Source organism: Echinops telfairi, unplaced genomic scaffold, assembly GCF_000313985.2.
Source record: "Echinops telfairi isolate 266 unplaced genomic scaffold, ASM31398v2 ScPeMD7_2;HRSCAF=8, whole genome shotgun sequence".
Classification (NCBI taxonomy): Eukaryota; Metazoa; Chordata; class Mammalia; order Afrosoricida; family Tenrecidae; genus Echinops; species Echinops telfairi.
Genome location: NW_022103898.1, coordinates 15553681 through 15569963, shown reverse-complemented (window position 1 = coordinate 15569963; position 16283 = coordinate 15553681). Strand labels below are relative to the sequence as shown.

Here is a 16283-nt window from a genome sequence, read left to right as displayed (position 1 = left end):
GGGTTGGCATCTACAGCCAGTTTGCACCCCTAGGGAATCTACTGGAAACCATTCACTGCCATAGTGTCGATTTCGACTCTGAGTGGCCCTACAACACAGAACAAAACTGCCCCTTGGGTTTCCAGGACTGCACATCTTTACAGGAGCAGAAAGCCTTGTGAGGTAGTTAGTTTATTGTGCCAACCTGGCTGATAAACACATGTGGGATTAATTGAAGGGCGGAGGGATAAATGGCTTGGTGAGCCTTGCCTTTCTAGTGCTCCGGTCTCCTGCTTTGTGATGGTCGCACAAGGGTGCAGCTGCCTTAGCCAGTTCCCTGCTTCATCCGACAAGGCTAACTTCCTGCAAGACATCCCTGAGGAAAAGCCGCATGGACCTACCCTGATGCAGCCGTGGGTGCTGGAGCAGCCGTGTGGAGACCCCTGCCAGTGCTGAGATGCTTACACGTTCACTGATTTGGCTTTCCTCCTGCAGCCGGCATCATTGTGTCTATTTTGTGAGATGGAGGAGGACTTTGTGGATTGGTGTCGGACATATGGGTTAATGGACTTGTGGGCTTGGGCAGCACTGGGTTGGGATGTTTTCTTGTTGTGCACTTAACCTTTACATAAAACTCTCTCTTATACATATGAGTTTCTGTGGATTTGTTTCTCTAAAGTACCCAGATTAACACACCTCATTTTTCTCCTTGAGAGTTCACTCAGGGTTTAAACTGCTGACTTTCCAGTTAGCAGTCCAACTTGTAATCGGGTGCATCACCAGAGCTCCTTGCTGGAAATCACAGGACCCTTCCAAAATTCTTCCAGGTGAATCAGAGAGACAGTCTGCATCTCCTCAGCTCCATGTCCTTGTTATTGGCATCATCACTCATGCGGAGAAAAATAACCACTGCATCATGCTTCCAAACATTAACCTCTGGGCCTCAGCTTCCCAATCAGACCTTTTCCGCCTATTGTCTTTTATGGAAAGCAAGGGTGCCAGCCCTCTCCAGCCCTACAGAGCAAGGGCACCTATAGCCAGAGAACAGAAAACACTGACATCTAGCATTGAAGTTTGGCTACCTCCACAATGAGCCCTCAGCACCAGGAGCCAGCTCCCCAACACGCCCTGAGGCACCCAGTTTTCTGTACGTGGGATCCCAGTCCCTGCCTGCCATCCCAGCAGAGAGCATTTCAGAACCGTGTAACCAGCATAAAAGGGCCATCGGCCACTTGCAGGAGCCCTGGTGCTATAGAAGTTATGCATTGGACTGTTAAGCCAAGGACCGTAGTTCAAAACCACCAACCCCTCCTTGGGAGAAGGATGAGGATGTCGACTCCTGTGAAGAGTTACAGTCTCATTAGTCAACATGGCCGCCCCCATCAAGATGACGGGGTGTTGGGAGGGAAGGGGCAACAAGGTGGTCTGAGACGGTGTAGGGTCTTACCTTGTGGAAGTGCTGGGATTGGGGATCCTGAAGATGGGGGGTGGGCCCCATGGGGGGTTGAGGGAGCAATAGCACCCCGGTCCCTCCCCATCCTCTGCACTGAAATGGGGAACATATTGGGCCTGGCACGCAGGGGGCTGTGCCCCACCAGGAGCTCTGCCCAGCCCTGGGAACCTCTTCCTAACTCTGGGAGCTTCAATGCGCTACATGGAATATGCAAAGAGGTATCTCTAGCCCAGACAGAAGGAGTGAAGCTCATTGTCAACAAGGTTCTGAGCAGCCATTTCCAAGTGGTGCACACTGTGAATATGAAGGCCCTGGGCTATCACCTCCACGCCATCCATGCTGGGGACTGTCCGCTTAGCCCCAGTGAGGTGTTCCCCATTGTGGTCAGGAACATGGACAGCAGTGGCAGCCTCAATGCCCGAGTCCTACTCCTCTTGGCAGAGCGGCTTCGAGCTAAGGTTGTCTTCCAGATGCATCAGGCCAAGTTCCAGATGTGGCAGTTTGATGGTGAGTATCGGGGAGATGACTACACAGCCACTCTGACCCTAGGAGATCCAGACCTGATTGGAGAATTGGTGATCATGGTGGTCACATCCTACAGGTCCTCACCTATCGGCTAGGAGTAGGGCAAGAGCTAGTGTACCCCCATTGGCCAAGCAAAAAGGGAGTCATCTTGACACTGGCTCGGACGGGCCGGGCTGTACACTGGGAAGCTATATGGACTGTAGTCAGGCAGGAGGGCATGCAGGTTAGTACCACGAGCAAATGAACAGATTGAGGTTGGAGTGGAATCTGAAGCAAACACAAGGCTACAGGATACAACCTTCTCCTTTGGTTACCACCTCACACGGCCCTGGTGACATGGTCTTTAGAGGCTTAGTGGAGAGGAACTGGTGTGGGGGTGCTGTCCTGGAGAAGAAGATGACCCCTGGCCCATCACCCAAGCCATCAAAGCTTTCCTCAATCACTGGAGGTTTCAGCATCACTGTGGGCTGCAACCATTGAGGTTGTCCCTGGACCCCCACAGCAACTTCAACCTCAGAGTCAGGTGCCCTCGGGGCAGAAACCAGGCCACCCTCCAGAGCACACCTTTCTGGGGGACCTCTAGAGAGCAGGAGGAGAGTGGGGACTGGACCATTCCTTCCTCAGAACTGATTACAGGAGCAGCTGATGAGGCAGTGGCTTGAGGCTCCCACCTCTCCCCCAGCCCCACTCTCATCTTCCTCGTGCTCTTTGAGTTTTTGACTAGAAGGGACCAATCACAGGTACGTCTGGCTGAGGTCCCCCACCCCCCTTCATTTCTTGTCCCTTTAGATTAAAACGCCTAGTCTCTTCCTCTTCAGAGCAGAAAATTCCGCATGGAATTAGCTTTCCATCCTGTTTTCTAGCCTGGAGCCGCCTAAGCCTTGAAAAGAAGGGTTGAAAGGCTTAACTCTTTGACTTCAAAAGCAGGGCCTCCAATGACCAGAGAAGCCTTACCTCCAACCTCTGAAGTGCATCTTCTCTCCACCTTCTGTGCTTCCAGAGACTAACTCTGTCCCCATGGTCACTCGCCATCCTCCCAACAACAGCATGAAAAGCAGTTATTGCTTAAATCTTTCATTGTGACCACTGGGTTTCCCTTCTGTTGGTCCCAACTCCCAGCCCAATTACTTCCCCCTTCCCAGTCCAGTGGATCCCAAGTGGGTTGGGGGAGAAGGTGAGCCTGGACCTACACTGTCAATCTCCTGGAGCGGCGGCATCATGGCGGACAGCCCCTGGATGCGCTGAATGTGGTACCCGTTATGTGTTGATATTGCTCCAGAGTTCAACCAATAGGCCCAGCAACTTCACATACAGAAACCTTCGGAGGAAGGAGTGGGAGGTTGCCAGGGAAAGAAGGCAGCTGGTAGTCGTGTCCTGAGGCCCTAGTCCCCCTCGGTGAAGCTCGTGAGATCTCTAGAGGAAATCATGCTCTGGGATGACTCCTTAATCAAAGGGTCCAAAGGTCCTCGAGGAGGCCACCATCTGCCACCATCTGCTCTCACCATACCCATTCCCTCTGAATCCTGAACTCTGACAGCCAAATGTGAAAAAAGCCCCTGACTTCAACCCCAGAACTTCAACTCTGTGTAACCTGAGGCCCTGGCCTTCTCAAGCCGAGTCTAGAAGGTGGGTGTGCTCTACGGTCCAGAGTCCCTCTTCTGGCCACACTGGCTCCTTGAAGACTGAGCAGAAACAGAGGTGGGCCAGCCCTCGGAGTCCGGATAGATTGAGCCAGTAACTGGCTTCAGCCATGAACCTGCGAATGACTATATGAAGGGGATAAGAAACGAAATGGCTCAGTGGAGACGAGGTGAAGGGTGAAGAAAAGCGGGTGCACATGACTCTGGCAAGGCTGCCTTCATCTGAAGGCGTTGATGGATGGCATCCTATGCTGTCCTCTAGGGCCCGCAAGCTACTGCTTTGCATCTCTACTGAATTTTTTTTTAAGAGTTACAGTCTACTCTGCCCTATAGCATCACAAGGAGTTGGCATTGACTTGATGGTAGTCAGCTTGATTGTGTGTGTGTGTGTGTGTGTGTGTGTGTGTGTGTGTGTGTGTGTGTATATTTTGAATTGAACCCTGGTGGTGTGGTGGTAATTTGTTGGGCTGCAATCCACATAGTTGGCAGTTCAAAACCACCAGCAGCTCCAAGGGAGAAAGACTGGGCTTTCTACTCCTGTAAACAGTTGCAGTCTGGGAAACCCACAGGGGGTTGCTATGAGTCAGCATGGACTCAGTGGTAGTGAGGTATTGTTTTTTTTTAAGTGGTTCCATTGTGTTCACCAGAGCTCAGCTCTGCCAGTTCACTCTCCTTGGTGTAAGATGTTCCCAGCTTGAGGCTCACAAAGGGATGAAGACTCACCGGTTTAGGGCCATGTGAGGCACCACTTGGCCATGTTGGTCCTGGTGTCACCAACCACAGCTCATTCTGTGGGGTATCTCTAGAGCTCTATGGGAAGATGCATCCTAGGAGAGAAGAGGGCTCTGTGCTAGGAGTCTGGAGGTCCTAGATTCTGGTCCCAATTTTGCTCACTTATGGACACCTCTGGACAGTTTCTTCCAACCACCTGTGCCTCAATATCCCCATCTTCAGCAAGATCAAATGCACTGTCTCTTGAGGCCTTGGTACCAGATTAGAACCACTAATGCAGGGGTCCTCAAACTATGGCCCGTGGGCCACATGCAGCCCGCTGAGGACATTTACCCGGCCCGGCAGGGTGTTTTTGCTGCTGCTGCCTGTCCGACTCATCCAGTGTGCACAGGAAGTTGTTCATAGTTTTTTAAAAAACTATAGTCTGGCCCTCCAATGGTCTGAGGGACAGTGAACTGGCCCCTGCTTAAAATGTTTGAGGACCCCTGCACTAGTGGAATGATTCCGTCCTAGGAGGGACTTCCCATAGCTCACCCTGTCTGGTCCTGATTCTGGCTTTGCTTGGGCAGGTTCCACACTCTACCGTCTCCAACTACTTCCTTAAAAAGAGCCCCACCATAAGGGTAGGATGTATGGCGGTAGGGAGAGTGGGGCTCAGCCAACAAGGTCAACAGGTATATCTCCTGACAGTTCCCCACTGAGCCATCTAGGAGCAGTTGACTGACTCTTTCTCCCCAGGAAGCCCCTAAGACTGAGGCCCTTGGAGAAACGTCAGGATGAGGAGCCCCTTCTGCTAAAGACACCTCGTCCAACCTGCTTGGCTTACAGGGGAGGAGGCTGTGACACAGAGCCAACAAGGGTTTTGCCTGGGGTCACACAGCACTCACTGCCAATACTAGGCTAGCATTCATTATCCTTCCCCACTACAGGAAGTTTGATTGCACTTTTTTTTTTAATTATGAAAGGCCCAAATCTTCTGAAATGACTCAAATCATGCAGAAACACACACACAGTCAAAAATTAAACAAAATAAAAACAAAGTCATGATGCCCTCTTCCTTGCCATTCAACCCCGTGTCCTCACCAGCTCTCTCTGCACGTGGTCCATGCCCAGGTCTCCCTGATGCTGGGACAGAGCCGTCTCCATTCCCCAGCTGCTCTTGCACGCAAGGGGCCTGATGGAGACAACATGGTCTCCCGGATTCAGGTTGTTTCTTCTCTTAGCTTCATGGCCCTGCAAGAGAAGAGATTGTCCATCTTCATTCTCCTAGGTAAGTTCAGGCTGACATTGAAGAAAATTAAAACAAGGCCACAAGAGCCAAATTACGACCTTGACTGAAATGTAAACCACCAGCCCCCACCTAATGCAAAATAAAAAGTCTAACAACAACAACAACAAAGGTTTTAAGTCTATTCCACCTGCATTTCAAAACAGCTCAAGAATAGATTTGACACATTAAAGACTAATGGCAGAAGACCTGATCAAGAAGATTATCTAGAAAGAAGGCAAAAGGTCATTAAAAAGATAAGAAAGAAAAGATCGAAATGGATGTCAGAAGAGACTCTGAAATTTGCTCTTCAACATAGAGTATCTAAAGCAAATGAAAGAAATAATGAAATCAAAGAGCTGAATTAAACATCGCAAAGGGCAGCTTGAGAAGACGGAGGAGACAAATGAAATGTGCAACGCCCAGGAGACGTGAAGAATACATTCCAGCTTTGGTTTGCAATATTGAAGAACTGTATGGTCAGAATACTGAATGATACAGGAATCTGAAAAGAAGGTAGAAGGGGTATACAGACTCACTGCAGCATCTGAACAAGAACTGGTGGCATTGAAGGAAGAGACCAAAGGTGCACTGAAGGTATGAGTCAAAAGCAAAGATCCGGGAACTGATGGAATACCAATTGAAATGTTTCACCCAGCCGAAGAAGCACTGGAAGCACTCACTATGCCAAGAAACATGGAAGACAGCTGGCCAACCAACTGAAGAAATCCATCCTAGTGCCCATTCCAAAGAAAAGTACCCAGCAGGATTCTGAAATTATGGAGCAATATCATTAATAACACACACGAGTAAAATTTTCTGAAGATAATTCAACAATGGTGGTAGGAGTACGTTGACAGGGACCTGTCAGAAATGCAAAGATTTAGAAGATAATGTGGAACAAGGGATATCGTTGCTGAGGTCAGATGGATCTTGGGTTCTAGCAGGGACTAGCAGAAAGATGTTCACTTGTGTTTTATGGACTACACAAAGGCAGTTGGCTGCTTCTGGAAGTCAAAGACTGCCGCCTTCGATATGGATTACACCTCAATATAAAGAAAACCAAGTCTCACCACTCAACCAAAACACAACATCACGACAAACAGAAAAAGTTGAAGTTATCAAAGAGTTCCTCTGGCTTGGATCCACAACCAGAACCCGTGGAGGTAGCAGTCAAGTAATCAACAGATTACATACAAAGGAAGTGTTCCAAAATTGATTGTGGTAACGATTGTACAACTCTTCTTGATATGATTGAACTATTGAACTGTGTGATATGAGGATTGAGTGCCAATAAAGGGGTTATAAAAAGAGAAATCAAGATCTAGTTCATTAGGCAAACCTGCTGTACAAAATCTTTTTAAACTGGTCAAGAACACGGCTGTCACTTGGAGGACTAAGAGGTGCCTAACCCAGGTCACGGTATTTTCAATTGCCTCATAAAACCAAAGCAAACTCGCTGCCATGGAGTCAATCGTGACTCATGACGACCCTGCAGGACAAAGTAGAATTGGCCTTGTGGATTTCTAAGAGAGTAATCTTCATGAGTGTGGTAAGCCTCCTCTTTCTCCCATGGAGCGGCTGGTGGTTTCAAACTGCTGACATTGTAATTAGCAGCCCAATGCGTAACCACTGTGACACCAGGGCTCCTCACATGTAGGTGAAGGTTGCACAAGGATTGAGGGGGAGCAGGGAAAAATGCAAGCCCCCTGTGTGTTCTATTAGGTTAACACCTGAGTATGTTTTTTGAACAATTATAAATGTTATGGAACTTTTCAAGTCCACATCCACATGCTTATTTCTAGTACATAAAAACACAAGTGATGTTTATATGCTCCTCTTGTATCCTGCAACTTTGCTAAACTCACTTATCTAAGAATTGCCTAAAAGATTTTTTTGTTTCATTCTGTTTTGTGAGCTGGTTCTTTGCTTCAATGTGCTCTTCTACAAAATAATAGAACTGACCTCAGAGAAAGATGTTGACTCATAAGGCAATGTGTGTAGGTGACTTAGGAAAGTCCCTGGCACACAGAAAACATTCAATTGAGGGTGGCACTGAGACTCATTATTCTCAACTGCAATGTGCCCGGTCCTATAGCCCATTCTTTGATTACAAGGCAAAGCACATGCTCCACAGATAGTGTGGTATCTGGTTGGGGAAATAGAACACTCAAATGATGAAACAGTTAAATCCCAAGGTAAGGGTCTAAAAGTAGGTCAACATTAATTCTGGCAAAAAAAAATCAATAGAGGTGGAACTGAGAGAGACAGACAGACAGACAGAAATAGAGAGAGTGGCGGGACAGGCAGGCATGGGCCACTGCAAGTCTTTCCAGGAGGGTGGGATAGCCCGAGAAAATTCCTGAAACTCCAGCAAACTTCCTGGAATAAGGTGTTGGGAAGCACACCAGTGTGAAAGCCCAAGAATGCTGATTCCCCAGGCTTGGGTCCTTGCTTGACGATTTCATCATGATGCAGTTAAGCCCAGGACAAAGTTGTTTTCTTATCCAGGGTGTGATTTCTGAAGTTGCATTTACAGCACTAAAGCAAAGTTCAGCTCCAACTCTCAGATGGAAGGAGTAAGACATCCATTCATCCAGCAGTGCTTACTAAGCCCCTACTATGTGCCGAGTACCTCGCTGGTGCTGGGCATCAACAGTGAACAAGGTGGACGTGCCCACCCGCTTTGGGGCTTGCTTTCCAGGATTGCTCTGGTATCTGATAGAAAGGAATGTCCTATGTGGTTGTGTTAATTCTTTATTGTCGTTGGGCTATGGACACAAAGGTGAATTTATGAGAGGGGAACTGTCCTGCAGGGGTCTGTCCTGGAGACGCAGGACAGTCAGGTGGGTATGAAGCTCCTGGTAAAACCAGGATGTATGACATAGTATGCAGCCCACCTCACCCTACATTTGCTGAGTGGTTAGTAGGCCAACATTTTAAAGGGACAGGGAAAGCCTGAAGGGTACCCAAGGACTATTATCTGTTATGGGTTGCACTGTATCCCACAGTGCTGAAGTCCTAACCCCCAGTACCTGTGGACATGAGATCTTTGCGGACAGTATTAGCTAACATGGGTCATGACAAGAATAGCTTGTCTTAATCCGATATGTTCTTGGTCCTTGTGAGAAGAGGAAAGGAGACGCAGAAACAGAGATATAGAGGGAAGATGGCGGCACAGGTTACAAACACAGGTACGCTCCAGGCTGACGGGATGCTGAAAGGGAAAGTACACAAGTCCGGGAGCTTCTCAGAGGGCCTGGGTCCCCGCGTGAGCAGAGTCATCAACTTGGACAAGTCTTCAAGGACCTAGAACTGGCGGACGACTTTGGTTTGAATCTCTTGCCTTGAGGGTGCCCGATGAATTCTGGCTCAGGCCTACCATCCACTAACTGCTCTAAAGGCTGCCCAGTTTCATTCTGACATGGATGAATCTGGGAGGCGTGGCTCGGCCATTGTGAACGGATATCATTGGGAGCTTTACCCTATCGCCAACCCCATGGTTTGTGTAAGTAGCTTCCAATCACTTAAGATTTTAATCTATGCAACTCAACAATTTGTGTACTATGGTTCATAGCTTGCCTAGGCTCATCTAATTTCCTTTTCTCAAGTGCATTAACTATCGGCACCACTCAGAGACACCCGAAGGCCCACAACCAGTGATACCTTCAGGATTCAATGCCCCAGGCTCTGTGCTCAGCATTTTCCACACATGACCTCAAAGAATCGTCTTCCATCTTCTATGGGCTCCGCATAAGGCCTCTTCCACTGCTGAAGACGCTGAAGCTTACAGAAGTTAGAGTACTTTTATGAACTCAACCCTACAGTTGGGTTCAAAGGTCCCGCTTGACTGCTCTGCCCCAGATCACACAGCTCTGAACGTTGACTCACAACACCACATCGCTTGGTCACTTCCCAAGTGCCGTGCTCTATGGGCAGGTATGTCTGAACCTCACAATAGCCTGTCTCTAGCTGCCTTCAAACCAGTCCTGACTCACAGCCACCCCGTGTTAAACTGAACCAACCCCTGCTGCTTCCTTCACAGTCATTGATACGCTCAACTCCACTGTTGCCACAATTGTGTTTTCCTTGTTACCATTTGTGTCAGTCTGGGTACTTTAGAGAAACAAATCCACAGAAACTCATGTATAAGAGAGAGTTAAGTGCACATCAAGAAAACATCCCAACCCATGGCTGCCCAAGCCAACAAGTCCAACATTAACCCATTAACCCAACACCAGTACACAAAGTCCTCCACCTCACAGGAGGAAAGCCGAACCAGTGAAGGTGTAAGCATCTCAGCGCTGGCAGGGGTCTCCACACGGCTGCTCCAGCAGCCAGGGCTGCATCAGGGTAGGTTCATGTGGCTTCTCCTCAGGGATGTCTTGCAGGAAGTGAGCCTTGCCAGTTGAAGCAGGGAACTGGCTAAGGCAGCTGCACCCTGGTCCGACCATCACAAAGCAAGAGACCCGAGAACTCAAAACGTGAGGCTCACCCAGCCATTTAGCTCTCTGCCCGTCAATTAATCCCACATGTGTTTATCAGCCAGGTTGGCACAATAAACTTTAACTGTCTCACCATTGTTGAGAAGATACAACTTAGGGTGTTCATCTTCTAGCACAGTGGTTCTCAACCTTCCTAATCCTGCAACCCTTCAATACAGTTCCTCATGTTGTGGTGACCCGCCCCCCCACCAACCATAAAATTATTTTTGTTGCTACTTCATAACTGTCCTTTCGCTACTGTTATGAATCGGGAAACCCTTGTGAAAGGGTCATTCAACCCCCAAAAGGGGTTGCAACCCACAGGTTGAGAACCTCTGTTCTAGCATGATACCAGGCACTATTCTTTCAGAATCTGTAATGTTTTCATTGGCTACATTGAGGAAGGAGATCACTAACACTTTTTTCTTAGTCTGTCTTTGTCTCGAAGCTCCATGGAAACTTGTCCAGGATGGGTGACATGGCTGGTACTTGAAATTTAGTGCCTAGCTTCCAACATCATAGAAACATGCAAGTCAGTAGCATATGACACATTGACAGATGGGTGTGAGTAGGAATTGTGATAATGCCTGCAGATATGTCCTGGTGGCAAATCCCCTTCTCTTCACTCCCACTCACAAGTGGAGTGAAGGGACTGGGTCTCCTGGGAACATTGTCTTCCCCGTCTCAACCAGCCTGGCTCCTACGTCTCTGGACTCCTCTCTATACTTGCCATTCTCCCCTGAGTCTATCCCAACTCCTCAAGCACATTGCCTCCGTGTACGAGTTTTTGGCCCTAGAAAGGGGGGAGGTCAGAAACCCTAGGCTGAGAAAAAGGTAAGAACAAGACCACAAATAGCTATTAAATGGGGGCTTGCTAGACCCAGACCCTTTAATGAATTATTACATTTAATTCATATGATAACCCTTTGGGGTACCCTTACCTCCTCCCTGCCATCAAGTGGATTCCAATTCATAGTGACCCTACAGGACATGGTTTCTGAGACGTAGAGGAGAGAAAAACCTCATTATAGGAGTACTCTGTAGAGGAGTGGAAAGCTTCATTATAGGAGTACTCTGTAGAGGAGTGGAAAGCCTCATCTCTCTCCTGCAGAGTGGCTGGTGGTTTCAAATTTCTGGCCTTGCAGTTTGTTAGCAGCCTGGCATAACCACTACACCGCCAGGGCTCCTTCCTTTGGGCATCGCCTCGGCATTTGGAAGAAATGTGGGTGCACACTGGTTGAATGAATGCAGTGACCCAGGCTGACTTCACTTTACAGATAAGGAAAGAACGCAAAAGCACCCCAGAACCAGCTGCCGTCGGGTCCTGATTCATGGTGACCCACCATGTGTCAGAGGAGAACTGTCCTCCGAAGGATTTTCGATGATCGATTATTCAGAAGTCAATTGTCAAACACACTGCTATCAAGTGGTGTCTGACTCCTGGCCACCCTATAGGACAGGGTAGAGCTGTCCCTGGGCTTCCAGGACTATAAGTCTTTTTTTTTAAATCATTTTATTAGGGGCTCATACAACTCTTATCACAATCCATACACACATCAATTGTGTAAAGCACATTTGTACATTCATTGCCCTCATCAGTCTCAAAACATTTCCTCTCCACTTAAACCCCAGGCATTAGGTCCTCATTTTTCCCCTCCCTCCCCGCTCCCCCCTCCCTCATGAGCCCTTTATAGTTTATAAATTGTTATTTTGTCATATCTTGCCCTGTCTGACGTCTCCCTTCACCCGCTTTTCTGTTGCCCGTCCCCCAGGGAGGAGGTCACATATAGTTCCTTGTAATCGTTTCCCTCTTTCCTACCTACTCTCTTTACAGGAGTAGAAAGCCTCATCTTTCTCCTGCAGAGCGGCTGGTGGTTTAGAACTGCTGGCCTTGTGTTTAGCAGCCCAACACATAACCACTGTGCTAAAAACCAGCGAACCCCGACACTCAGCTACTTCCTGTGTGCTCTAATACAGCTGCACTCTGATGGCGAGTTTTTCGGAAGATGCCAGGTCTTTCTTTCAAGGTGGCTCTCAACACCAAACTCAATGCCATCAAGACGATGCCGACTCATAGCGAGTCCATAGGACAGGGTAGGACTGCCCCTGTGGGTTTCTGAGCCTGTGGTTCTTTCCAGGAGTAGAAAGTCTCATCTTTCTCTCACAGAGCAGCTAGCTGGTGGTTTGGAACTGCTGACCTGGTGGACAGCAGCCCAAGGTGTCATCACTGGGTGCCTCTGGGTGGACTGAACTTCCAACCCTTCAGTTAGTAGCCCAGTGCATTCACTGTTGGACCCCTCTGTCCTAGAAGGTCTCAATAATTGACTGCTGGACCTCGTGCTGGTAAAAAGTTTTGAATACTGAGGTTTGCATGCCTGGCCACTTATTCTGACACCCCCACCAAATCTGTCACATGATTGGCACTTGGTTTTGTCCTTTTAAACATGAATAACCAGGTGAGTAACCACAGTTAGCACTGAGACCTGGAGAAGTGGCAGGGTAGGGACGCCAGCTGGTTGCAGGCCACCAAAGGGCCATCAGCCACCCAGGAAATGCCTGGAGGTCCTGAACTTCTGAACTCATCGCTGACCTCCACCTGAACCCAATTAGATGGCCTCTTTGCATTTATTACTTTATAGCCTGGACTGTAAATTCTTCCTGCTGCCACTTTATGACTGCAGGATCAAAACATGTGCCCAGGGTGCAGCTCTCCCGGAAAGCCTGTGTTTACAAAGTGCTGCTTCACTGCCAGGAGGGCTGCCTCCCAGCAAGTCCAGAGCAGAGCCCCCTGGGGGGTCACTCAGAGCAAACCTTCCCTCTCCAGCCCAGGAAGGGTCAGTCTATCAGACCCCGCCCAATGCACCCCATGAAATGAGGTGGCAGGGTCCTAAGAGAAGAGTAGCCACCCTTCCCAAGCATAACAGGGTCCACAGCCACTTGTCTATGCAGCCCCAAGACATGCTTGAGTTTCTTGTTGTTGTTGTTGTTGTTGCTGTTGTTGTTGCTGTTGCTGTTGCTACTGGGTGCCATCCAGTCAGGGACCCTATGCACAACAGGATAGACTACAGCCGGGTCCTGCACCATCATCACAATTGTTCTTATGTCGGAGCCCCTTATTGCAGCCACTGTAGCCATCCATCTCGTTAAGGGCCTTCATTTTGGTTTTTTGGATTTTTTTGCTGCCTCTCTACTTTACCAAGCATGGTGTCCTTCTCAAGAGACTGGTCTCTCCTGACAACATGTCCAAAGGACGTGAGACCGAGTCTTGCCATCCTTCCTTCTATGGAGCCCTCTGGCTGTACACATCCCAGGCAGATGTGTTTGTTCTGGCAATCCAACCTTCTCCACCAGCACCATCATTCACAGTTTAAATAATAATAACATGACACAAAGTGGGTGGCTTTAAACAACAGATTTTTATTCTCGTGGATCTGCGGGTGAAAGAAGACTCACAGATTTGAGTTGATCCATGCTGACTCTTAGGGACTCTGTAGGGCAGGGCAGAACTGCCTGTGTGAGTTCCCAAGACTCTATGGGAGTAGAAATCCCTCTTTCTCCCGAGGAGAGGCTGGTTAGGTGTCCAAATCTAGGGCATCTGCAGGTCATGTTCTCTCTACTGGCGCTCAGTAACCATCATACCTTGTGTCCTTTGGTTTGGGGTTGTCCCCAGCCCCACCTTGAGGGGCTGGCTTACTAGTACGTAACACAATGCAAACCATGGAGCCAAACAAGAGTGAAGAGCTCCTCCCTTGCCTGGGTGCCTGTCCCTCCCTATACCCTTATCTCTGTATCTTCTGGATTCCTTGGTTACAGGGAAACTCACGCCCATGCCTTGGGATAGATCCAAGTTTGGCTGGTGGACAACGTGAGGAAGAAAGTAATACATGCAAGGACAGGTGAGCATCCCAAGAGAGGCAGAGAGACTAATGAAACTCATGTCCAAGGCCATGGAAGAGGTAGTAGACCTATTCCTAACAAGATCTAGTGCCCACTCTAGGCCCGACTTGCTGGCCCCCTGAAGGGCAACTCACTTCAGCTCTCTGGGCCTCAGTTTCCTCATTCATTCATGCAATGGGATTAGTGTTGCCTCACCTATGTGAAGACACAGCACTAAACCAGAGGATCTTGTGAGATTGTTCTAGTGCAGAGATCTTGACTCTGTGCCTCCCCCACCACCACTACCACCTCCCCATGGTTCTCAAAACAGAGCTGCACATTAGCGGCTCTTGGGGAAGCTCTTCCCAGTAAAGATGCCCAGGGCTCTTGAGTACAGGTAGGAGCTGACTTAGGGCTCGGTGGAAAGTTGATTCTGACTTACATCAGATTCTGTATCAGTATCCTCGTGGATCGAATTTTTTATTGCCTTTGAGAACTGAATCTGCAACGTTGTAATAATGGCATTGAAGTCCACAAAGGCTGCCGAGCACTTTCCCAGGTCAACTGTTGTATTTTAGAGGTGAACACTGGCGACCTTTCTACCCACTGAACACTGGACACTGGCATAGACTTCTGTAGACCAGACCATAGCCTTTCCTGATTTTAAACCACACAATACTCCTCTGCTCAGTTTGAACGATGACCTCTTGATCCACGTAGAGGTTCCTCATGAGCACATTGGAGTGTTCCGGGATTCTCATTCTTCTCAATGTTAGCCATACCGTGTCATGATCCACAGATTTGAATGCCTTTATGTAATCAATAAAACGCAAGTAAGTGTCTTCCTGTCAAGATCCATCTCATGCCAAGTCCTCTTTTGAATCTGGCCTTAATTTCTGGCAGCTATCAATGTACTGCTGCAACCATTTAAAAATTATTTTTAGAAAAATTTTATTTGCACATGATATTAATGATGTTGCGAGGTAATTTCTGTATTCTGTTGGGTCACATTTCTTCAGACTGGACACAATTATAGATCTCTTGATGTTGTATGGCCAGCTACCAGTCTTCAAAATTTCTTGCCAGAAACCAATGAGTGCTTCCAGTGCTGCATCAACTTATTTAAACATTGCAAATGAGCAATTCCTGGAGTCTCGTTTTTGTGTAATCCCTTCAGTGAAGCTTGGAACTCTTCCTTCAATACCACTTGGTCATATACTTGGTTCTTGGTCATATACTGCCTCCAAAAACGACAGAATGTCAACCAATTATTTTTGGTACAATGACTCTGTGTACACCTCCCATCTTCTTTTGACATATCCTTCAATGTTTAGTTCATAGAATCCTTCACTATTTCAACCAAAGCTTGAACTTTTATTCAATTTTTTCAGCATGAGATGTGTTACACGTGGTCTTCCTTTGAGGTTTTCCAACTCCAGAGTTTTACAAATTTCATTTTAATAATCTACTTTTTAATAATCATCTCCAGCTTCAGTTTGAATTTTTTTGCTCAGCTTTTTTGCTTCAGCCTTTATTCCATTTACTTTAGCTACTAAACATTCAAGAGCAACTTTCAGAGTCTCTTCTGACATTCAATTCAGTCTTGTTTCCCTTTTCTTTCTTCTTAATGATCTTTTACTTTCTTTATATATGATGTACTGGATGTCATTTCACAACTCATCGGGTCTTCGGTCATTCACATTACTAACAGGCATTAATATTAGCATGCATTAACTTTCAGAGCTTGGAATCTGCTCTTAAGATGATCTCCAAAGTCAGGTGGGACATCCTTAAGGATGAATTTTGGCTCTCATGGACTTGTGTTATCAGTTGCCATTCAGTTGACCCCCACTCCGAGCAGCCTCATGTCCAGCAGAACAAAGCATCGTCCAGTCAGGCACCTCTTTTCTGGACCTGGTGGCATGTTATTGAGTCATTGATCTCCTGGAAAGTTGCTCTGAGTTTAGTAGAGGTTGGCTGACCCTCTTCCAGACACAATGTCCTTTTCTAGAGATTGATCTTTCTGATACAATGCCCAAAACAAGCAAGACAAAGTCTTATCACTTTTTCTTCTAAGGAGCCTTCTCATTGTAGTGTTTTGGGGGGGTTTTCTAAGACAGATTTGTTCATTCTTTTGCCAGTATGCGCACATTCTTTGCCAAGCCCACAGTCTGAGAGCGATTCTTTTTCTGTCTTCTTGTTTTATTGTCCAGCTTTCACGTGCTGGGAAAACTTGACTTTCAAGCTAGAAACAGGAGGACAAAAACTAGAAAAGGGAGGAAGTGGTAACACTAGGAGACTTCTGAAACTAAGGAACAAAGATAAAA

The 16283-nt window shown here is 47.6% G+C and overlaps 1 pseudogene; it reads left to right on the top strand.

The window, feature by feature from the left end:
- Positions 1 to 1530: 1530 nt before the first annotated feature.
- On the top strand, positions 1531 to 2619 carry LOC101642647 (annotated as a pseudogene).
- Positions 2620 to 16283: the final 13664 nt, after the last annotated feature.